General features: G+C 52.0%; 1 protein-coding gene across 2 annotated transcripts in view; it reads left to right on the top strand.

Annotated features, from left to right (window-relative positions):
• The first annotated feature begins 8403 nt into the window (after positions 1 to 8403).
• The window catches only part of PLXNA4 (plexin A4), a 515162-nt gene continuing 498670 nt past the window's right edge, over positions 8404 to 24895 (top strand). Inside the window, exon 1 of one of the 2 annotated variants that reach the window (XM_030960692.1) lies at positions 8404 to 8585. The gene's annotated coding sequence lies outside the window, so the exon portion shown is untranslated. Of the gene's footprint in view, positions 8586 to 9180; positions 9474 to 24895 lie in introns of those variants that run through there. The other variant, XM_030960691.1, reaches the window with a different exon arrangement.

Raw genomic sequence — 24895 nt, 5'->3', positions numbered from 1 at the left:
AGACCAGAAAAGTCTTGTGCAGGGAAATGCCAGGAGAATACTGGCAATTTCTCCTTCTGTTTTGGAACCCCCAAAACCCTCATTCCTGGTCTATCACCAGCCAAGGGGATGAAGCAGGGCTCCCCACTGCTGCCCCTCCTGGGCTGCACAATTTAATGCAACGCCTTGGAACGTGGCAAGGAAATTAATTATTTGGAAATGATGCGCAGGAAGGGAGGGTCAAACCTAGTGGATAATTTATTCATTACTAATATCTCCAGCAGCTGTAATTGAGGTGCTCTTTTAATTGTCCAAGCCACTCCAAAAAAACCCCAGCTTTTCTAATAATGGCTTGGAAGGTAACTGTCATTCAGCTGTATAAACCTCTATCAAAGCTGGCTGATGGCATCACCCACCGCCTTGACTTTATTTTAGCTTATTAAAATTGATCCTAAATAAACCTGATCTGCCCCAAATTATTTTTTTTTCCTTAAATTAATTTGAATGCAATTTGTTCTCAGCGAGATTTGCTGCCATGTTGCATCTCGCAATGCAAACACGAGTTTGTTGGGTCACTCTAATTAATTTGATTTTGTATCTCAGCCCTCCTACCCATCACCAGCACTAAATGGAATTATTTAGAAATAACAGAGATAATGCTGGCAAAATAACATGCTGTGACAGGACCAAGCTTTGCTTCTTTAGGAGGAAAAAAAAAATAATAATACACAACATATTGAGGTGGTTTATTTTTTGATTAAACGCTTCTGCTTCGCCTCGGCATTTATCTTTCTGCGACAGCTCCAGATCGCAGCAAATGCATCATTCCATTACCATTATCTCTCTGTACATTTGAGTGGGGGTCCCCAGATAATAAAGGGCTACAACGTGCGTGGCCAGCTCACACCTCCAGCAGCTCTGATTCCTTCAAGAGGATTTCTACAGGAGGTGTTGGCAGGGAAGGGAAGGGGGAGGAGGTTTCTGCCTGGTTGCTTTGTGGAGGGGGAGGCAAATGGCTTCGAAGAGGTGAGTGGAACAACTTAATTCAGAGATTTTGATAAGAATATTGGTGTCAGGAGCTGCACACAGGGACCTGGCCTTGAGGAGGTGATGTTGGGTGGTTTTATTCAAAAGCTTTGACACAAGAGCTCAGCAGCTTGAGGACGTGAGCTATCCCCTGCTCCTGGAGGGTTTGGAAAGAGGAAGGGGAGACAGGCAGGTGGTGCAGGTGATCCAAAGCATGGGAAGGATTTGGGATGAATGGATTCCCAAAAGGAGCACATGGTGGTGTAGGGGTTTTGTGCAGATTCTTTGTTTCTTTTTTCTGTTAAGGTCAGGATTAAATGTGTGAGAAGGTATTTTTTGTTGGGACTCAGATGTTTATTAGTTCTCATCTATGTCACAGTCTCACAAACCCTGAGTTCTAGAGCACTTCACCCTAACAAATTAAAAATGGAGCCCCATCTCTCTCTCTACAAGGCCTTTTAAGGATAAACTGTCCAGTTAAGAAATGACACCTGAATTATTTTTACTTTTAACCCAATAACCAACCACCCATGCCCTGCAATGGGGACTTTTTTATCCAATGACACAAAACCACCCAAACCCATGGAGAAGAAGCTGAAGAAGGAGAAGGAGAAGGAGAAGGAGAAGGAGAAGGAGAAGGAGAAGGAGAAGGAGAAGGAGAAGGAGAAGGAGAAGGAGAAGGAGAAGGAGAAGGAGAAGGAGAAGGAGAAGGAGAAGGAGAAGAAGGAGAAGAAGGAGAAGAAGGAGAAGAAGGAGAAGAACAAGAACAAGAACAAGGACCAGCCACTGCCCCAAAACCTCCATCTTGCTTTCTAGCTATTTCTATATTCTAAACCCTTAAACTCTGAGTTTCCCACCCTGTGATATCACACACTTCTGTTCAAACTGCACACCCACAATCCCAGTTCCATCATTCCATTCTGGAAGCTTCTCCAGGCCTCAGGTCAGTGCAGGGTTCTCTGGGGGATCAGTGCCTGGCAGCACAGAAATCTCCAATTCTCAGCACCCAGGGTTCCAATATTTTGGGTTCACCGATTTGGGATTTCCCAGCCAGTGCACTGCTTTGGGTGAGTGGTGGAATAATGATCCAGAATAACCCTGGATGAGAGAAAAATCCATCGTGCCCTTCTTGCTCCTGAATTTAGGAGAGCTTCCCATGAGCTGGGGAAGTGGGGAAAGCAGAGAGGGGGAGATCTCAGCATGACCCAGAAACAGAATAAATACTGGTGAAGGGAACATCCATAGGGATAACACGTGTTAAAGGGTGTTCCCGTATAGAGGAGAAAGCTTTTATGCCAGATTTTGCTGATGTGAGTGTGAGTGGGAACCCCAAGCACCCCCAGTGGCTGTGGCCAAAGGCTGAATTCCAGACCATTATCCCAATCTGCTTGGAAATATACATTGAGGTGGAAGGAGGTAAAAAAAAATGTAATTAGGAGGGGAAAAATTGGAATTTTCTACACTTGAGGTGCTGCACCATCAGTTTGTAGCACTGCAAAGGGGCCACAAGTCTGCAAAGGTGTTTTTGGGCACAGTCCATTTTCACCACAGATGAATCCACCCAGGATGACAGGAGAGTGAATTTCATGTGGTTTGTACAGGTCCTACCAGTGAACAAAGGAGAGAAGGCAGATGTCTTCTTGTGAATATTCACTTCTATGTGAATATATTTATATTTTTACTGAAGTTTTTAGGAAGGGCTGACTGCACCAGCCCCAGTCCAGCATTCCAGAAAGGACCTGCTCTTGTGAATTTGGGAACATGATAAGAGGTCCTTTCTGAAGGGCCCAGCAGCATCACTCAGTCTGCAAACCCAGGGTACCCCACACCAACTATTTAACAAGGGAAACTGCCCATCAGGGAAATATCTTCCTCTTGCCTTCCTGTTTGTCTCCTCGGTCTCTCCCCCCTGTTTTCTGTAATTTCTCCCTCTGCTCCCCCTCCCTGATGCCATGGTGATGGAGCTGACACGTAAGAGCAGCTATTCTTCACTGGGGTTCCCACAGCATCCCGAGATGAGCTCCTGCTTCTCCTCCTCTCCTGTCTCCCACCTTCCCTAAGTGGGTAAATCTGAGCGCTGCCAACCCCACGTGCTAAAAAAGATGGGCCAAACTTCCCCTTCCTCCCTCCCTGCCTCCAACTGGCTTTAAAAGCATGAATTGCAGCAAGGAAAAAAAAATAGCACAAATGTTGGGCTTGGTTTGTGGGTTTTCCTGCTTTTCTTTGGAGCTCGGGGTTCTAACAAAATAAATCTTTCACCCCCTGCTGTCTGCAGGGTCCACTGCTGGTTTGGGGCATTTTCAGCCAGATTTGACAGGCAGCAGGGAGATCTTATTGCTGAAAGTTTTTGGAAGTAGTTTTTTGGCTGGGTGGATGTTCCCTGAGTGCGAGAAATGCCAAGGTAGGATTTACAAATCCCCCCTATTCAGGATTAGCCTCCAGCGACATCCACAATTAGCTGTGAGATCTGGGAGGCCATCAAGTGCATTTTATGTATCCTTTGCCCACTATCTGAGGGAGGCAAACTTCCCACAAGGACCTTTCTAGAGTGTTACCAACTGCAGATTCTGTGACAATCCCTGCAGCTCTATCCTGGCTCCTCATCTCTCTCCTGGAACCCACTGGGGCTGCACCAGCAGCAAGAATGGCCCAGGTTCTGAAATCCCAAATCAAAGCCCTAATCTGTGAATGAGGCCCTTCCCCTCTTCAGGCTGCCCTATTTCCCTCTGGGTTTATTCTGATTTAAGGGCTGCTTCTCCTCAGATGAACCCAGCCTTCCCCTCTCCCTTTCCAGACACTCTCCAGCTCCTCCTGGATTATTTTCCTCTGACTCTTTACCCATTTCCCCATCTCATCCCTCCATCCCCACTCCTCCTTCCTCTCTCTCCTTCCAGACACTCTCCAGCTCCTCCTGGGCATCCCTGGGCTGTTTTCCTCTGATTCTTTACCCATTTCTCCACCTCATCCCTCCATCCCCCCCTCCTTCCCCTCTCTCCTTCCAGGCACTCTCCAGCTCCTCCTGCGTGTCCCTGGGCTGTTTTCCTCCGATTCTTTACCCATTTCCCCACCTCATCCCTCCATCCCCACTCCTTATTTTGCTCCAAAGCTCTCCAGCCCTCCTGAGCAGGGATTGATTGCTCTTCCTCCTGGTATTGACCTCCAAAATGAAACAACAATGAATTCCTCTGACTTTCTGTGGTTGTACCTTATCGCTCCACCTGCCTGCTTCCAATATCATTCCCTTTCACTCCTTTCCCGTTGTCCCCTCTCAGATCCCCTCGTTTAATTGGCCAGCCCCAGCCTGGGTTTTGTAGTCCCCTTATCATGATGGGCTGAGTGCTCCCCTGGCTCCCATCTCACCCTGCCTCCTCCACCTGCCCCTCTCCCCTGTCCCTCCTCCCGCTGTTTTGTTCGGCCAAACGACAGCCTGGGTGTGACCAGAGGCGATAATGGTCGGCAAATATTTGAAGGGGGAAGGAGAAAAATTGTCCCTGGGGGAGTTTGAACGGGGAGGGTTGGGATGGGGTTGGGAAGATGTGCAGATGATGCTGTCGGCCTGAGGACATCATAAATCCCCTCTGGGTGAGTGGGGATGGGGAAGAAGCATCTCTCTCATCCCTGGCTCTGCTTGGAAGAGCAGGTCCTCTCTGGAAGTGGCATTTTGCTGGGGAGATTGGAGTTGGGGCAGTGGGGCAGAGAAGAGGGGATGGGAAGGGAGAAAACAGGAATGAAATTGCAGCAAAGAGAAGAAACTTGGGCTGGAAATTCTGGAAATCTTTAACTTGAAGGGGTGGTGAGCTGGTGTCTGAATCCAGGTGCTAACATGGACTGGAGCACACACTGATGGGAAGGAGCTCTGGACAGGGAGGGGACAGTCAGACCCTGCAGGTCTGTGGTTCCTGTGAATTGCTGGATTTGCCCCTGGGACAACACAAAAGGAGATTTTGCTTCCCTCAAAAACATCCAAACAAGTGATCAAAAAAAAGGAGGCAAATCTCACCTCTGTTTGACAGTTCATTGTGCCTGCTGAAGGGCTGGGAAGAGGGAGATGCTGAATAACTGATATGAATAATAAAAATTTTATTTATAAATATCCTACTGAAAAATCTGCCCAAAAAAAATAAGAGGGAGATGCTGGATAACTGATAAAAATTTTATTTATAAATATCCTGCTGAAAAATCTGCCCCAAAAAACATCCCTGCAAAGACTGGCAGGGTTGTTAAGGGAGTTGCCAGAGGCTGTGCAGCAAATCAGTGACAGAGAAGAAAGGACACGTGGCACCCCTCTGCTCCATGCCAGGACACCCTGGACTTCCCAAAAACTCCAGTGTGCAAACCCCCAAGACTCCAAGGAAATGCTGGACAAAGGACAAGCAGAAGGTGGCTGAGATGGACCCTCCCAAGAGCTTTTGTCTCCACCCATCACCCAAAATTGGTTGCACAATGCTAAAAAAGAAGGGGAAGGCGAGGTGACCAAGTGACACAATCCTGCTCTTTCTTACAAACTTCTCTTACTTTTTTTTTTTTTGGGCAGCACTCTCATCCCATTTTCTGCCAGCACAACCCTTCCTGAAGCTGGCAAAAAAATGAGAGAGTGACACCCCTAAAGCTGGACCAAGAGCTGCCCTTAGGGACAGAGCTCACCCTGTCCCTCCCCAGGGTGTCACAGTGACCACACAGAGCCCTGGCCCAGCTTTAAACCAGCGTGCCCAGCATTTCCCACCCTCCACAAGCACGATGAAGACATCCTTTGTCAGCAGCAGGGATGGTGACAGCCACCCAGGAGAGGCCAGTTTTATTCCGTGTATCAACAGAGAGGGGCAAGCTGGAAGGACCTGAGAGACTGGAGGGCAGGAGGGGGTGACAAAGAGACCTGGAGGGAGAAGATTTCGAGTTGGCAGCCGCGTCCCCGGGCTGTTTCGTGAAGGATTGGCCCGGTTTGGGGGGTTTTGCCGGTGCCACCAAGCGCGGCCGCTGCAGGTGGCGCTGCGATGTTGGGTTTGAGCGCTGCCTGCGCTGCGCTCGCTGCAGCCCGAGCTGGAGCCACCAGCGCCGGCTTCCAGCCCCTTAAACACCGCGCTGCTTTAACAAACTTGTAAAATGGCGGGGGAAAAGAATCAGAGAAAAATCCCCGCACGATCGAAATTAGATTTTCCGTCTCTCTCCCTTTTTCTTAATTTTTTTTACATTTTTTTCTTCTTCTTTCTCCTGATTGGCTCGTACTCTGTTGTTGGAGCCTTGAAGTGTACAGGTGGATGTCCTGGCAAAAATGTGTTTTCTCTGTTCTTTGGGTGTTGGTGGAAGTGATTCCTATGTCCCACTGTGTGTGGCTCGGGTAATAATGCAAAAAACGAAAGAAAGGAGGGAGTGAGTACATCAGTGAGGGAGGAACCACAGGGGGATCCAGGGGAGGCTGTTGGCACCCAGGACTTCAGGGGCATTGGGGGATCTTTTGGGGCAGCAGGAGGGAAAGCAGGTGTGTGAGGTTGTTTGGATGGAGAAAACAGGATTTTGCCTCATCCCAGATGATGCTGAGGCAGCTTTGGTGCTGCTTGGTTTTCCCCCCGGAGCAGAGCAGGGGGTGCCCAGCGCCTCTCTGTGATCTCTGCTGTGACTTGGAGGGGAAAATACCCACTGGATGACACCAGGGTGAGCCTGAACCCTCCTTGTCCTTGGGCCCTTTTGCTGCAGGAATTCCCAGGTCAGGGGAGGTCATTTGGGTTTTGCAGCCCCAACCCTTTCCCGCCCCCGCTGCCCGGTTCATGAGCAGGCCTATAAATAAAGTCTCATTTGTCCCTCACTCCTTCATGAACCCAAACAGCACGGGCATCTATTGACCCCTGCCATTGTCTTAAGAAGCAGAAAGAGCTGGTATTAATTTCTTCCTCCCCACCAGCTAGTGGGAAGTAATCTGGGCATATCCAGATTATCCATGTTTAGGGAACAGGTTTTAAATGTGAGACTGAATTTCCTCGAGATTTTCATATGTTTTTATTAAATGGAGCTGCGAGCCAGGCTGGACACTCAATAATGCTGTAGCACTCAGAGCAGCAGTGATCTTTAGAGGTTACTAACCTGCCATTGTATCTCTCAGATTCCTGTCTGGCTCCTCCGTTGTCATTTCGCTGCGTTATTACTCTTCAGGCTTCACATCGCATTCATTTCTCTGAATGAAAACAAATGACTCCTTGCGAGAGGTAGGAGATAAAGAATAATAAATACATTTTATGCACCACCTTAAAAAGAAAAAAAAAAAAGGGCTCTGAATCCCCCATCCATCCATCAGGAAATGTAAACGGGAGCTCAGGCAAAACACACACACACACACACAGAGGCGCGCGCCGGGGAGATAAAACTTGTTTTAAGGAAAACATGATATTGTTTCTAAATAAATATCTTGGAGGATGCAAATAGACAGCCCCCGGCCCCCGTGCTTTGTGGCATAAATTTAAGATAATTAAAAATACTAAGCTGGGATTAAGCCTGATTTTCTGTCAGTGGTGGAGGCTGTGGGGAGGAGGGGGGAGTCTTGCTGTGCTTGGTGTTGCACAACCCCTGGAGAGGAGATTCCTGCCTCTGATCTCGGGTGCTGGGACCCCCTTCCCCAGGCACTCCCTGCATCCCTGCTGGGTGCCTTTGCCTTCTGCTGGGGAAGGGGAAGCTGCAGGGTCACTTGCAGAGTTTTCTCCCCGGCCTGAGCATGGCCAGCCCCCCTGGAAGCAGAGAAGATCTCCCCCAGCTGCTTCTCCTCTTCCTCAGACCTTTGCGCGGAGCCCATCCTCGGGGAATCGCGGCTCCCTGGGGAGCAGCCCTGTTGCTATCACCGCCCTGAGAGCATCCCTGCCCTTCCCACACCTGCTGCCGGCTCTGGCATCACCTGCAGGGAGGAGTGCGGCTCTCACACACGGAATGAACTTTTGGGGTGGGCTCTGGGGGACACCAAACTCAGGTAGGAAGCACCAACAGCTTCTAAAAAAATCCCTTTACTCCTGCGGCTGCCGGGAGTGGAAGGGAGCCCGGGCCAGGGGAACAGCTCGCAGCAGCTCTCCGGGATTATTGCTCACCCCAGCTGGGAGATTGATCTTCCCCGGAGCCTCCCCACGCCCCGCTCCCCTCCTCGCTGCCTCCAAGCCGGAGGAGAGCCTCAGAGAGGGAAGGGAAGGCATGGAAAAGGGAAGGGAGACGCCAGGCAAAGCCGGGAAAGGCTTTTTTTGAGGAGCAGATGGGGGCAGGCAGCGAGATGCGGTTGATTCCGTGAGTGCGTTTTGGGTTTTTATTCCTTTTATTTTTTCTATTTTTCGGGGAGGGCAGAGACGTTTCCCAATTAGCCCAATCAGGCTGGAGCTCCTAGGTGTCAGTAGTGAGTAGCAGCGAGGGAAGGCACCGGAGGAGGAGGAATCCAGGCAGCCGGAGTTCCAGCCGGGGGAGAGCGGCGCCGGCAGCCCCGGGAGGCGGCCCCGCTCCCTCCCCGTCCCCATCCCCTTCCCCAACCCCTGCAAACTTTAGGACGACGAAAAGCGCCTTGGGGGACCCCCTCCAGAGACAACCTGCGCTCCTCCGCCTTCTCCCCTCTCCCGGAGGTGGGTGGGCTGGAGAAAGGAGGAGCAAGCGGCCACTCTCTCTGCAAAGCTAAAAAAAAAAATAGGAAAGAAAGAGAAAAAGGATAGAAAGGGATTTTTATTATCGCTTCAATTTTTTTATTTATTATTTTTTTATTATCCCTCCTCCGTGCATTGGGCTGCTGTTGCCACAGCACTTCTACACCTCTCTCCGGCTAATTTTTTTTTTTTTTTTTTTTTTTTTTCGGAAAGGGGTGTGTGCCTGTGTTTGCAAAAGAGCCTGGGTGTCCAAGCCGGCTCCGCAGCCACCATTGGAGAGGAGGGCTGGGGAGGAAGGAAGGGCTGGCTGGCGAGACAGCCGCAGTGCGAGCCCTCCCCGGCGGGCGGGCGGGCGGCAGAGAGGCCGCGGAGCCGGGCATGGCCCCGTAGCGCATCCCCTGCCTGCATCCCCTGCCCGCAGCCCGCCCGCAGCTCCGCTGCCCGGCTCCCCCCGCTGCTGGCTGCTTTAGAAGCGGGGGGGAAGGGCTGGGGAGGGAGGGAGGGAGGGAGGGAGGGAGGGAGGGGAGGGAAGGGGTGATTTGGGGGGGGAGTGAAAACTGGAGCTGCGTTCCCCCCCCTCCATTCTCCCCCCCCCTCCTCCGGCTCTGGGCGAGCCAGACACGGTTTGCCCAGTGCAGAGAGAGGGGCTCCGTGTTCCGCCTCCGTGGAGTATTTGGGATTGGAGAGAGACACACACGCGCACACACACACACACACACAGAGACCATCTGCAGTGTCAATGCGGCGCCTGCTCTGAAGACTGAAGTGGGGGGAAAGGAGAGGAGAGAAATATAATATATATATATATATACATACATATATATATATATACACCAAAAGCGACCCAAAGCAAGCCAGGAGCATTCCCAGGTAAGGAGCCCCCCGCCCCGCCCGGGCGGCGGGGGCTGCGGGAGGATGCTCCGGAGGATGCCCCGGAGGATGCCCCGGGAGGGCTGGCGGGGCTGCAGCGGTACCTGCCCTCCACACCTGGCGGCAGCGAAGGGAGGGGGTCTGGGAGGCGCCCCCGCCGCTGCTCGCCACCCCCGGGTCGCGGGAAGGGGGTCTGGGATGGAGGGATGGAGGGCAGGGACCCCCGCGGGCAGCGGGCTGAGCCGGGGGGTTCGGGCACGGCCCCTCCCGGCCCGCCTTGGGAGGATGCTGGGCGGGGGGCGCGGCGGGGACCCCCCTTCTCCACATCCCCAGCGCGGAGGGGACGCGGCGCCCGCTGTCCCCCGTTCCCGATGGCTTTTTCCCCATGCACAAGGCTCAACTTTTCTCGCCGGAGGTAGCGGCTCAGCCCGCAGCCCGTCCCTCATCACCCCCGGCATCCCCCGGCTGCGGGTTTGCCTCCCCTCGGGGGGTGTTTTCCCCCTCCGATGCTCCGGAGCTCTCCTCGGGCGAGGAGCTGGAGGCATTTCCAAACTTTTCCTGCTCCCGGTGAGGTTGCAGCTGGACGGGGCTGGAGGCAGAGCCCAATTCCCGGGGAGGATAACCCAGGGATGGGGACAGGGGACAGGGGCCATCCCTGGTAGTGAACACCTAAGAGAGAAGGGCAGACCCTCGTGGCTTCCCTTCCTGCAAGGTGCTGGGGAGTTTTCCTGCCCAAATCCCGGCTGCGGAGTCAGCGCCGCCGAAGCTGCCTCCTTTCCCTCGGTGCATGTGTGCGCTGCGTATCGATGCTCTGCGTTTATCAGACATATGCCCTTAAATGATGTACACCGGGAGAAGTGATCTAAACACCGAGCCGCGCGTTGTTTTGCTGGAAATCCGCGTTGTTTCGCTGGAAATCTAATACTCCGGCAGCAGCTGAGTTGCTCCCAGACAAACAAACCCGCTTGCTCAGCCCCAGCAGGGCTGTTTGGGTTTGTAGCGGCTGCATGTGGCTGCTCCATCCTGAAATCCTCCTCCCGGGGCTCCATCTGCTCGCTGTGTCGGGAAGGGATGCAGGGATGCGGGGGTAGGACCCTCGAGCAGGGCTCGGCACGGTGGGCAGGAGCCGCTGGAACGCGTTGTGGCTCCGCACCTCTCCCGCAAAACTTCCCCACCCCGCTCTGCTTCCCAGCCCTGCTCGCTGCAAACGCACCTGACTGCCCACAGCTTCCCTCGCTGCCGGGAAAAGAGATTTTGGGAAAAGCGAGGGGGTCTGGCGCTCCCCGGGTCGTGGGGTGAGTGATGCAGAGAGGGGAGGTTCGGAGCGGGACCCCCGAGATGCTGGGGGATGCTCAGGATCCGCGGGAACAATGACGGTGCCAGGGGATTTTTACAGCCGATGCGAACTGCTCGCAGCCTTCTAGGGACTTGAGCGTGCACAGATATTTCGGAGGGCGGAAAGCGTGCTAACTTATTTTCCTTGCCTGCCCTCTGTTTCAGCCGGGTGTTGTTTGTAGAAATCCGGGAGCGGGGCACGGGGGGCTCGGGCTTCTGTGATTCTAATTTCTGTGCTTTTAATTACGGCGTGTGCCTCCCAGCGTGGGATTAGGTGCTTCCTCCCCCCGCCTAAGCCTCTGGCTGGAGGTGCAGGGGATGCGAGCAGCGTTTCGCTTGTGTTTGTGTTTTGTTGGGGGTTTTTTGCCGGGGGAAGTGCGTGTTTGTTTGTTTGTTTGTTTGTGTGTGTGGATCCTTCGCTAAGCCGGGCTTCAAGCGGTGCAACAGATGTGTGTGTGTGTTTCTCGTGTGCAGCCAGGTTTAAACACGCAACCCCAGCCCCGGCACGAAAAGCTGGGCTTTTTCTCCCCTCCTTTGCCCAGACCCACCCTCCGTGGGGTGTCTCCTTTGCCAAAGGATCACTCCGAGGCTTCTTCTCTCTCTGTCCCATCCCGAACGTGCGGCGCTCGGCGGCATCGATACCACGCGAAATAAATGCCAGCCGCATGATCTAAGTGTTGTTTCTGTCCAAGACGGGTGATTTAGAAGCCGGGCTGATGCTCAGTCGCGGTGCTGTAGGGAAGCATTTGCTCGAGGATCGCAGGCACTGCTGTCAAACGCGCTGTGCGCGGCTGGGGAAGGGATGCTGCGAACCCAAAGGGACACGCTGAACTTCTCCGCAGGGAGAGCGAATATTTGAGCTTTTCCTCAGCGGATTCACCTGCCAGCACCCCTCCCTGCAGCGCAGAGAGCAGGGAGGGGGTGGGTGAGGCAAAACAAGGGCTGAGCAGAGGCAGGAGAGCGGCTGGGCTGAGCTGCGCTGCCGGGAAGGCAGGAGCCGTCTGTGGCAGCTCCATCCCGGGGGGCTCAGCCTTGCCGGAGCCGCTTTCATATCAATTCCTCCACTTTCGCAGGCTGACGAGGGGGAGGAGAGATGCCGGCGCCCCTTTTGTGTTGCATCTTTTTCCTTTTACCGAGCCGCTTTGTCTCTGCCTCCTGATGCCGAGGGGATGCAGTCAAACCGAGCTCCCGCTCGCCGTGCAGGGGCTGGGTTCGTGCGATGAGCCCGGCAAGGTTTTACGATGCTCAGGATGTGCTGAGGGTTAAAGCCGTGTGGGAATCAGTTTTTTGTGAGGAAGGGAACCCTAAGGAGGATGCTGTGGTGCTCCACGCCGATCTGACCTGGGGAGGGTGTCAGAGGTGGGGCTGCTGCTGAGTTTTGGAGTTTGCAGTGCCAGAGTTCGGGGCTTGGCGCTGCCCACATGTGTTTGGGAGCGGGATGGCGTGGTGTCCTGGGAATCATCTGGCTGCTCTTGATCTATTTATTATTTAGAACCCCTCTGAAGCGGGGTCCCACATAGCTGAGACTCCAAAGTCTCGTGTGCTGCCCATGATCCCCCTCCCCAGGCAGGGATGCGTCTTGGGCTGTGACTGTTCCCCGCAGCAAAGCCCTCAAACTGCTTCATGCTCTAACACAAAGCATCTGGGGAACCTTTCTGGCTCTCTGAAAGGCTTCAGAGGGCTCTTTCTTACTCCTTCCTTCTGGCTGGCGAGACTCGGGGAAGGGACAGCAGCGCTCCAGGCGCCCAAGGCAAGGAGACTTCCCGTCTGTGCAGAGAGTCGGGGCAGCCCAGTGCCTTCCTGCAGGGCATCAGTGATGATGAGCGTGCTTCCCTGCCTGCCTGTCTTCCTCTGAAAAGTGCTTTATATCCCTCAGCTTTGAGCTCTCAAGGAGCCTGTGACAAAAAGAAAAAATAAGAAGGAAGAAAAAAAATTACGTAGTGCTGCCCACGTGTTTTTCACTCAGGCTCTGAGTGGTTTTAAAACAGAACCATTCACTCAATTTCTGTGGTGTGGGTAGGGAAACTGAGGCACAGGGTTTTAAAACAGAACCATTCATTCCCCTGCTGTGGATAGGGAAACTGAGGCACAGGGGGTTAAAACAGAACCATTCACTCAATTCCTGTGGTGTGGATAGGGGAACTGAGGCACAGGGTTTTAAAACAGGACCATCCACTCAATTCTCGTGACATGGATTGGGAAAGTGAGGCATGGGGTTTTAAACATAACCATCTACTCAATTCCTGTGTTATGGATTGGAAACTGAGGCACAGGGTTTTAAAACATAACCACTCACTCAATTCTTGTGGTATGGATAGGGAAACTGAGGCACAGGGTTTAAAACAGAACTATCTCTTCCATTCCCCTGGTGTGGATAGGGAAACTGAGGCACAGGGTTTTAAAACAGAACCATCCACTCAATTCCTGTAGTATGGATGGGGAAACTGAGGCACAAGGGTTTAAAACAGATCTGCTCACTCAATTCTTGTGGTGTGGATAAGGAAACTGAGGCACAAGGTTTTAAAACATCACCATTCACTCAGTTCCTGAGTGATTGGGAAACTGAGGCACAGGGTTTTAAAACATAACAATCACTCCTTTCCTGTGGTGTGGGTAGGGAAACTGAGGCACAGGGTTTTAAAACAGAACCATCCACTCAATTCCTGTGGTATGGATGGGGAAACTGAGGCACAGAGCGTTTTAAAAGATCACCACTCACTCAATTCCTGCGTGATTGGGAAACTGAGGCACAGAGAGGCAAACAGCTCAGTCCACATTGATTGATGAGGAATTCTCACTCACCAGCCTGAAATGCAAACTGAGCCCCAGGTGGGACTTTGGTGAGAGCAGGGAGTGGTGCCCTGCCCTCCAGTCTGAGCTTCAACAGCCAAGAGCAGCCCTTGGACACAACAGGACATCTCCAGGATTGATTTTTTTCCAGTTAAAATGGCAAATGGGTGCTTTGAAGTGAGAAAGAATCATGGAATTACAGAACAGTTTGGGTTGGAAGGGACTTTAAAGATCATCTATTTCCAATGCCTTGCCATGGGCAGAGACAACCAAACATTTTGGGTTAGAGAATTGGCCTGGGAGCAGCTGTTCTTTCATGGATCTCAGTCCCAGTGCCTTTAAAATTTGCTGCAAAATGTTTTTAATCACCTTTGGGAATGGAGACATCACTGCAAGAATGACGTGCTGAGCTCCCCACAGCCTGTGTGGTGATTTTCTGTATCTGGCATTGTCCCTTGGGGTTTTTTTGACTCATCCCAAAGAATAGTCTGGGGTTTTTTTGTTGGTGCATGAGCTCTGTGAGTTTGCCTCATCCTTAGGGGGCTGAGCAGCCACCCAGCTAAGAGGTGCCAACTCTGTGTCCCCTGTGTCTTGTGGCACTGTCCTGAGCCCTTTCCTTGGTAAAAACCTCTGGGAGCCCTCAGAGATGCTCTGAAGGCCCTGAACAGTGGTTTGAAAACCCAGTGACCACTTCATTTTAGACACCTGTAGCCCTCCAGCTGCATCTGTGAACATTGCCAGGGACATGCTCCCTTCCAAGGGGATTCCTGGAGCCATGCAGGAAGCCAACTTTTTGCTGGAATACGATGTTCCCAGCTGTTCCTACCTCAAATACCAATGTTTGTAGAAGACACCGAGTTCTCAGAGCCTGAAGACCTGGGGGAGAGCAGTGGCTGGGTTCAAACCTCCATCCCACTCTGCTGCCTCTCAGCAGGTGGCTCTGACCTCACCTGGAATCACTAGAGAGAGAGAGAGGTCATTTGCAGATTCTGTGACTTGCTTTTACTCCAGGCTTTGCTGTCTTCTCCCCTTTAAAAAAGTGTTTTTTAAATGCTGCATGCAATGAAACAGGAACCCAGCCCCAAAAGTGAAGTGGCTGAGATTCCCAGGCTTCTTTTGCATGGCGATAAATAAAAAGTCCTGCTGAGCGTGGCAGGATTTGCACTTGTGACCCAAAAGGGAGATGTGGGACCTCTGATTCTCCTGCTTTTCGTCCTGATCGCTGAGTTTCCTTCCACCTCTGTTATCCACACACTGATCTGCTGGGGCTTTCCCACCCAGCCATTGGCAATAAATTTATGGGATTTGACTGGCACTTGAATTTGCCAGGACGAATGTGTGGCTCCGATGCAGATAATGCAGGTTAGCTTTCCACTACAGGCATTTGCATGATCTAAACTCACCCATTTCTCCCTCCTCTGCTCTCCTGCAAGGGCCAGAGGGATGAATCTTGAACCTTGAGCCAAATGAACATAAGTGTTTGTGAAATGAGGCTCCACGACCTCTGTGTTATTTCTCCTGGAGCTTAAAACACTCCACAAGGGAGGAAAGGTGAGGCTGGTGAAGATGTTTATTCCCAGTAGTGTTTCCCTGGGAAACAGTGAGGTGATGCTGGCCTGGTGACCACCTGTAGATGGTTAATATTGATATATTTGCTGGTTTTTTCTGAATGAGGAACTCACACTTGCTGCCAGCAGCCCCCTGATGCTCATTCATGCCGAGCCTCGCTGGGGACCAGCCAGGCATTCTACTGCTTGGTGATTTTTAGAGTTATAGGGATCAGGAGGATGAATTAGCAGTAAATTACAGCCTGGATGGCTTCATCCTCAGCAGTGACAAGATTTAAATTAAAACTATCTTGCTGGGATGAAGCACCACTAAGTCAAGCTCTGGTGTTGTGTCAGCGAGAGCTCAGCTCCGGCGGAGCAGGAACACAAGGAGCCCTCACATCGATTCCCAGCTGAAATGGGAAATTGCCACCTTGTTTCTGCCATCAAATATTCTTCCTTTCCTTTCCTTTTTGCCTCTTTCCCCAGCCGGAGGGAGGATGGCCAGGCTGGGAAGGTGGGGGAAGCTTTGCGGATTCACTGCACGCGCGTGCGGCCCTGTTTGACTTGGTTAGAGCATATTTGATTGTGAAAAGGGATTTATTTGTTTTTTGTGACAGGGGATTTGTCTATAATGTAGTGCTGGAAAGAAAACTCATTTAGAGACTAAGGAGGTGTATCCTGTTACAATTGCCTATTGATGGAATAGCAAGTGCTCGGTGTGCTACACAGCTTCATTTTACTTTAGAGAAACTTCTCCTGGGCTGCCAAAGGGAGACTTGGGTTTGATGGAGAGCTGTCCCACGGCCCTCAGGGGCTTCCTTGGCTTCTTGTTTCCCCATCTATCAAGTGGGGGAGGTCTCTTAGAAGTGATTGTCCCTTCAGCCACCACCTAATTCTTCCTTTGCTCTAATGATCTTTAAAAATGACTCATTTTTGTGAAGGGATTAAAACCAGGGGGGGCCTTGTTGGGAACTCACTCAGCAACCTGAGGAATGGCATCATGTCCATGGATAATTGTCACTAATGGGCATTGTCCCACCCCTGGGCAGTGCCACCTTCTTCTGCTGGCTGGGGAGAGGCTTTCAGAGGTGCTGAGGAACAGGAGGTTCTGTATTCAAGGCAAAGGCTCTGCCCCCACAGCCCTGCCAGGGAGAGCAGGTGAGCTGGGAATACAACCACACCAATTGTGGAGCCAATCAAAAGCTTGGGTTTTTCTCTAATGGACAATCTAGGGAAGAAAAACCCACAGCCAAATTAAGGTGGGCATGTGTCCCTTGGAAATAATGAGTTTTTGGGCTGTTTTGGGAAACTACTTCTACTTATCAGGGTTTTGGTGCAAATTTCTGGGTCTTGCTGAAAGCAGAGCAACACGTGGAGTTTTTAAGCTGTTCTCCTGAGTTGTATAAGTGTTGAGGGGTTGGAATTTGCATGGATAATCTTGGGCATTTCCTCCTTTTGGTTGTGCCTCACCCTTTGCACTCTCCCTTTTCCTCCTGGCTGGACAGTGGGGCTGTCCCCTGTCGCATCCTCCTTTCCTTCCAGCCCCCCTGGATCCCAGGAATGATTTGAGGGGTTGCAGTGACATCAGTACCTGATGCTTTTTAGACTTCCTACCCCCACTCTCCTTGGATCCCAGTAATGATTTGGGGATTGCAATGACCTCAATACCCAGGGCTTTTGAGGCTTCCTACCCCATCCCTCCTTGGATCCCAGGAGTGATTTGGAGTGTTCAATGACCTCAACACCTGCTGCTTTTGAGTTTCCTACCCTCATCCCTCCTTGGATCACAGGAATGATTTTGGAGGTTGCAATGACCTCAATACCCAGGGCTTTTTAGACTCCATACCCCCATCCTTCCTTGGAGCCCAGCAATGATTTGGGGATTGCAAGGACCTCAATACCTGATGTTTTTGAGACTCCATACCCCAATCACTGCTTGGATCCCAGGAATGATTTGGGGATTGCAATGACGTCAATACCCAGGGCTTTTGAGCTTCATACCCCATCCATCCTTGGATCCCAGGAATGATTTGGAATGTTCAATGACTTCAACACCTGCTGCTTTTGAGCTTCCTACCCTCATCCCTCCTTGGATCCCAGGAGTAATTTGGGGTGTTGTAATGACCTCAATACCCAGGGCTTTTGAGCTTCATACCCCATCTCTCCTTGGATCCCAGCAGGGATCTGGGGGACTGCAATGACCTCAGTTTTTGAGTCTTTCTACCCCCATCCCTCCTTGGGTCCCAGCAGTGATTTGAGGATTGCAGTGACCTCAGTACCCAGTGCTTTTGAGTCTTCCCCATCCCTCCTTGGATCCCAGCAGTGACTGATTTTGGAGGTTGCAATGACCTCAATACCCAGGGCTTTTTAGACTCCATATCCCCATCCCTCCTTGGATCCCAGGAATAATTTGGGGATTGCAATGACCTCAGTACCTGGTGTTTTTGAGACTCCACACCCCAACCACCGCTTGGATCCCTGACTGCTCCTCTCCAGCTCATCCACACGGCTTCCCCAGCGAGGGCAGTGCTCAGGGACAACCTGGAGGGGGGTTTCTTGCTCTAAGTCCATCTGTGCCACCACTGAAGCCACCTCTGGGAGGGCAGCTGCCTCCTCACCCTGAAGACGGCGGGATGAGCTCTGAGTTCTCTCCTGTGCCGAGCTGCTATGGTGATGAGTTGCTATAGAAACACATATTTAGCATTATTATTTATTATTGAAAGGTGTTTCTTTTCATCCCTTAAAAGCAGGGTTGTGCCCAGCAGACCCCAGTGCTGGCTGTGGGACACTGCCCACCCTGTCCATGTGGGATGGGGGGGGTTAAGCTTCCTGGGAATGCAGGTTTATCCACGCTGGAGGCAGGGAACCGTGCTGTGCTGGCCCAGCAGGCTGATCTGGTTAAACAAATCCCCCAGTTTGTTCCTGTCACAGGTCCCTTTCCTCGTCAGATCCCTCCTTTGGAGGGGGATTTGAGGGTTGTAATGAGCTTACTCATCTCCAAACTGGTAATCTCGTGTCACCACTCGGGGTGCATCAAGTTCTGGGACAATGTCTGCTCATCCAGCACAAATGCTGCATTCACAGCTCCTCGTGGGCATTGCCTGGTGAATACCTGCTCTTATCTCTGCCTCTGCTGCTCCTCAGTGTTTGCTGGAGTCTGCAAGTCCCTCCTCTGGTGCTCCTGTGCTGGGGTCCTGCTCTGCTGAGCCCCCCTGGAGCTGCAAGGGGCCGAGCAGAGCAAGCCCTGCTCAGCCCATGGCTCTGCCTGCCCTCACCATCACTTTCCAGTGCCCATGGGTGGGATGGATCCTGCTTTGGGGGGTCTTGCTCCCCAGGAATGAGTGCAGGTTTGCTCTGCAGCAGGCACCTGTTTATCCAGCAGGACCCCATTTATCCAGCACATCCCTTGGTTTTGGGAATGCTCAGGAGGTGCAAAAGGGATGCAAAGGGCTCTCCTGCCTGCAGCCACTGGATTCACAGCTTCCCCTGGAAGCTGGCAGTGCTGCAGAGGTGGCTCTTCAAGGAAACCTCCCTCCTTCCCTGCTGCTGTCCTTGACAGCCTGGCAGCCCTGAGGATCCTGCAGTGGCTGCACAGGGGTGGCTCAGTGGGCACAGGAGGTGCTGGGAGGATGGAGAGGTGTCCAGGGGCACTGGGAGGAGTGGGGCTGCTTTCCCTCCCTGGCTGGGGCCTGGCTTGCAGCAGGGATTAGCTGGGCAGTTCTTTCTTGTTCCCTGGAAATTGCCTAGTGGGGAAAAAAAAGCAAAAAAAAAAAAAAGGGGGGGGGGGGGAAAAGGAAAGAGAAAAGGAAAACAACAGAGCTTTTCTGGATGCTGAACTGGGGAGGTGAAGTTCTGGAGCAGCTGCAGGGGGTGGCTCAGCCCCTCCTCTCACTCCCTGCACAGGTGCTGCAAGCTGCAGGTGCTCTCCTGGAGATGGGGTGGGGAGGGATGCAGGAATGGCTGGACCACTGCAGGATGCTGGGGAGGCAGAGATAGACCTGGGCTTGGGGGATTCTCTGCTGCTGCTGCTGCTTGCAGGGTGAGTTCCCTGAATGCCTGCAGCTCTCCACCTTTGGCAGCCTTTGAGGAAACAAAAGGAGGTTCATGAAAGCACCCCCTCAGGCAGGAATAAAGCTCCTTCCTTTGCAGAGCCCTCTCCCTGCTTGAAGTCATTCCCTTTGGGCTTTGCATTTTCCTTCTTGGAAGCTCTGCTCCCTGCAGGAAGAGAAAAAAAATTCCTGGGGTGAAGGAGCAGGGCTGAGGGGGATGGAAGGGCCTTCCTGGAAATGGAGGAAGGGATAAAGGGGTCCAGTGGAGGGGTCTAGGGGTGAATGGAGACCCCTGGAACCCCTTGTGCAGGGTCACATCCAGCCTGGCTCTGTTGTAGGGATGGTTGGGAGCATCCTGTGGGGTGGGAGGTGCTCCTGCACGTCCCAACCCCTTCTCCTGGTGAGGGGAGGCACCAGAGTGGGGTTTCTCTGAAAGAAGGGGGGCTGGCCCTGGGAAATGAGAGCTTGCTGTGTCCTGCTTGGGCCACTCTTGTCCGTGTGGGTCTGGAGGGTTTGGGTTTTGCTTTTACCACCCCCTTTTTTGTAATATGAGCTGTGCCAACTGCTTGGATGTGTGGTTTGGAGAGGTCATCCAAGTGGTGGAATGGATTTGGGGCTGATTTGGGGGTCCCTGTGGTTCCCACCAGCCCTGAGACCATCCAGTGTCAGGTCTGTCTCCAAAAGCCCACTGAGGGTGGAGTCATTTTGGCCACCTTTGCATCCTCTGGCTTTCCCTTGCTGGTCTCCAAGGTCACTCCCAGAGATCAGGAGCTGCTCACCTGGGCCAGGAGGCACCTTGGAGCTGCAAACTCTGCCTGGGTTAGGGATGGAGAAGGGAGGAGAGCCACGGCAGGAGCTGGGAACCTAAACCAGCACCCCTTAGAGCCTCTCAGGAGGGATTTTCCCCCTCCTTTATGAAGGAGGTGCTGCCCTTGCCTGCCTCAGCAAGGCAAACACTCAAGGGGATGCCCCTGAATGAAAGCACCGACTTTTAGGACAAATTCCTCTCTGCATAATGTCTCAAAGAAAGCAAGGAGAGGAAACAGCAAGCAGGCCTAATTAGGTAAGTATTCCCCATTAGGAAGGGGAAGGAGCTATCAAGTCTATTTCCATTTCCTCCTTGTTTTACATGCCTGATTGTTCCGCCTCTCCAGGAGGCGGTGTGTGAAGTAGGTCTCTCCTTAGCTTGGAGAAGTAAATAATCAGGACACCGCCAGCTCCTGAAGCTCTTCCCAAAGCTTTCCAAATCTGGACTGAGCTGAGGGTTTTTAGCATCTTCACCAGCTTTCCAGGAGCTCCCCAGCATCCATGAGACCTGGCAGGGACTTCATTTCCCCCTTTCATGCTGAGAACCAAGGTGGGCAGCAGGACTTGCATATTCCTGCAGATATTTCTCCCTGTTTCACCTGTTCTGGGTGGGATTTCTGGAATTTCCAGGCTGCTTCCCAGTATAAACCTGGGTATGAGCGAGAAGTAAATAATCAGGACACCACCAGCTCCTGAAGCTCTTGCCAAAGCTTTCCAAATTGAGATTGACTGGATTTTAGCATCTTCACCAGCTTTCCAGGAGCTCCCCTAGCTCCATGAGCCCTGGCGGGCTGATTTTCCCCATGATGTCCCCATGTCCTCCCTATTTCGCTGCTGGGATTGGAATTTCAGCCTCTTCCCAGTATAAACCGGGTAATGAGTGCCAAAAAACACCACCCCGTCCAGCCCTACCTGAGCCCAGCGTGTCCCCATGATGTCCCCATGTCCTCCAAAGCTGCTCAGATTGGGATCAGCCCCTAAACCAGCACCCAGATCAGCCCTACCTGAGCCCAGCGTGTCCCCATGATGTCCCCATGTCCTCCTGGCCATGCACCCAAATCTGCTCTGATTGGGATCAACCCCTAAACCCCCACTCAGGACACCCCTACCTGAGCCCAGCGTGTCCCCATGGTGTCCCCAGTGTCCCCACGATGTCCCCACGTCCTCCTGGCCGTGCACCCAAATCTGCTCTCCTGGCTGTGCTCTCTGCTGCCTCTTAGAACAACACATTGCAGCGTGGGCTGCAATTATGGAGCCATCAACGGGTTCTTGTGACACATTTTGGCGAGCCTGGGGACGCTTTGTGTGCACCAGCCTGCGAGGGAAGCTCTCTCCTCCCCCCGTTGTGCTGCCTCCCCCTGCTCCAGAGTCTGTAAGTGGTGTTATTAAAGGCTGTCATTGGCACAGTCAATGGCTGACACAAGGCAGCCCTCAGACTTTGACTCATCACACACACACACACACACACACTTTGCAATGCATGAGCCACAAAAAAAGCCCATTTCTCACCAGCATCACCCTTTCCCCAGCTGCTTGGGCCCTTTTTCTGCATTCATTTCAGAGAAGAAGCCTTGATTGTCCTGCAGTGTGAGGAAGGGATTGGAGTTGCATCATGCTGCCTGCATTTCCCAGCTCTCTCATTATCTTTTGCTGGAAGTTGTGATGCCTTTTTTTTCCCTAAATACAACTCCATATATATAGATATATATGTGTGTGTGTGTGTGTGTGTATGTTTTATACATATACATAAAAATACACATTTATATGCACATTGCTACACACACAAATGCAAACTGCACATGCTTTGGAAATGCCAATCTGTTCACCCTGCACTTTTCACAGATCACTGCCAATTTTCCCTCACAGATCAGGAAAGGTTCTGCAGGTCCAGATTTTTGGAGAAGGAAGAGCAGCCTTGCTGCAATAGCTGGAGTTTGGAGGGTTTTAGGAAAAAAAAAAACCCAAAAAACAATTTTACTTTTTCCTGCAGCATCCCTTGATCAGATGCTGGTGGCAGAGAGATGTTTTCCAGCTGGTAGGGAGGAGAGGGAAGAAAGAAAAGAGTTTGAGTTTTTCCTCCACCACAGAAGTGGGAATAAATAGAGCAAATTTGGACAAACTTTTGCGTCTGGGAATGTGCTCCAGTTGAGCTTGGCTGCCCCAGTGCTTTTCAGAAGGTGCTGGTCCAGGCCCTGCTGGTGGCAAAGGAGACACTGAGGGGCTCTCAGGGGCAGGGGATGATTGTGAGCATTTCTCATCCTTCCCAGTGGCTCAGCTGGAGCCTGGCCATGAGCACTCAAGTGGGGCAGCACGAGGTGCCACGAGCCTGGAGGAGATCCCAAGCAGATTGGAGCTCCATGACAATCTGCTTTTCTGCTTTCCAGTCCTTGGCTGTGCCTGGACACGTGCAGAGGTCTCCCTGCCTCCTGCTGGGTGATGCACAGGGTTCTTTGAGCCACATTTCCCCCACTCACAGCCCTGCTGGCCACTCAGGCTGCTGCCCTGCTCTGCTGCCCTGCCCTGCCTCCCCTCCTGCTGGGGATTTGTGTGGGAGGAGAATTCTGAGGCTTCTCCAATACTTCTGCAAGGGTATGGGGAAGTGACTGTGAGATGCTTGTGATGCCTCAGGGTTTAGCTTTTATATTTTTCACATTCTGTGCTGCTTTAGTGTGTGGGTCTGGGCTTCATATTATGGGATGGTGATCTCTGTGCACAGAGCAGGGAGACAAAACAATTCCTGCTCCAGCTGGGCACCAAGGACAAATGACCCAAATCTCAGCCCCAGAGCACAAACCCCGTGGGCTGCAGAGAGAAAAACAAGCAGGGTGGGACTGCAGGGGCTAAAGCTGGAATGGGACAATGAACTGCAAGATGCAAATGGAGCAGAACTGATCCCAGGGAGAGACCCCGGGAGCGCTCGTGCATTTTGGGGCCATTTTGGTTCATTTTGGGTGCAGCCCTGGCTGGGCTCTTGTGCTGCCCAAGGTGCATCCATGGAGGAGATCCTTTCCATAAATCCCTGCTTTATTCTGGAACTCTGCCCAGCCTCTGCTCTAGCTCAGCCTTCACAGGGCATCACCTGAAGCCTTTTCACTCACTGGTTTGCCTCCTGGTTTCACTTGGTTGCTGTCTTCTCTCCTGCCTTGCTTCTCCCTCCCTGGGAACAGAGGCAGCAGAATCAGCTTTATTTTATAAAAAGCAAAGAGGTCTCCAGGTGCAGGGCTGTGCTCACCTGTCTGTCCTGCACTGCTCTCTGCCATGGGTGATTTCTCTCACCACCCGCAATCAGCCTCTCCCAAGGTCTCTCTGTTGCTGGGCTCAGGCAGAAGGTTTTACAGCCACTGCCTCTTCTCAAACGCAGGAATAAAATAATCCCTTCCTCAGCTCAAGGAGCAGCTTTTAAACTGGTTCCTGCTGCTGCTGAGGCAGGGGGGCTGCAGGAGGGGCCCAGCCCAGCCCCTGGCAGTGCTGGGGATGGATGGAGGATGTGTGTGTCAGGCTCCCCACACAGAGGAAGGAATCAAATATCTGCCCTATCTCAAATGCCATGCTGGGCTCCTCTGGGACAGAGTTATTGGTGAGGAGGAAGCTGACCTTCTCCTGTGTTTATGAACTGAATCTCTGGTTCACTTTAGGTTTGATTTTCCCCCCCTTCCCTCCTGTTACAGAGCGCAGTACTCCATTTCAAAGGAAATAACATTTTCTTCATTTTCTCCTTTGCTGGGATTTTTTTTGAATTGCAGCTCAAGATGAACAGGATTTCTTCCCCTCAGCTTTATCCTTGGTTTGTCACCCTGGAAGGGGATGTTGCTTGCCCATGTTTTTTGGGGCACCAGGGATATTCCCCTGTTCCAGCTGCTGAGAGTGAACAAATTCTCCTGGAGCTGGGAAAACACAGAATTATTTTAGTAGTCAGACCCCAGTGAGTCTGAGAATTAAAAATTCTCCTCATTTCCCTCAGTGTCACGTGGATCTGTCCTTCTTCCTCCTGGCTGACTTATCTCCAGCTTTCCCTGGCACAGCTTTTGCTGCAAATCATCTCCTGCAAGGGCTGGTCTTGAGCATCCTTAGAGCAGCAAGTCCTTCGGAGCCCAATTTCCTTTTCCTTCTGCTTCTCTCTGTGGAGAGCAGATTTTTAGGAAGCTCAAGAGCTCTGTCTCTCCAGTGCACAGGTCCCTTGGAGATATTTGAAGGCACTTTGCTGAAGTTCACGTGTGACTTTTGAAAACCTTGGCCGTTGCATTCATGTGTATATATATAAATATATATATATAAAATATCTGTTCTCTCTTCCCTACTGCTTTCTTTCTCTGTCAGGAATCCAGCTGTGCAACATGTGGCACTTGTAGGGCTTGGAAGGCAGGAAGATCAAGCAAACACAGAGCTTTCAGCAAGAAGAGATAAATTTCCAGAAGAAATTCAAGCCACGTAGGCCCAGTCTGTTTTAGTTTTAAAGCCCTGCTGGTAGTGATGTGTGGGAGCTGTAGATATAAAGCCAGGGAGAGAAGAAGAGTTTATTTGCATTATTTCTGGCACCTTGGTAGAAAGAAAACCCCAGCTCTGAGTTCGTGGGGCTTGGCACAACTTTTGCCTGCATGGTCTGGAACAGCAAACTGCCTGTTGAGCTCTGCCTTCATGCCTGGCTGGAAGGCAGAGGGAAAAAAGGGAATTATCTACCCTGGCTGTTGTAACTGGAAGAGGAAAGTGCCGTATTTGTGGGGGTGTGTGGGATGCAGATGGCCCCAGAGGAGAAATATCTTGTTATTAATAACCCCTGAAATTGTGATAGCAATTTCCCACCTGTGTGGAAACGCTGGCGCCGTTTTTATCTCAGCACAGGAGCTGGGGGCTCCCTGCTCAGGCAGCTGCTGGGGTTTCCTATTTACTGTAG

The sequence above is a fragment of the Camarhynchus parvulus genome, chromosome 1A (assembly GCF_901933205.1).
Source record: "Camarhynchus parvulus chromosome 1A, STF_HiC, whole genome shotgun sequence".
Lineage (NCBI taxonomy): Eukaryota > Metazoa > Chordata > Aves > Passeriformes > Thraupidae > Camarhynchus > Camarhynchus parvulus.
The sequence above is the reverse complement of the archived record's forward strand: the minus strand, read 5'-3'. Positions and strand labels throughout refer to the sequence as shown.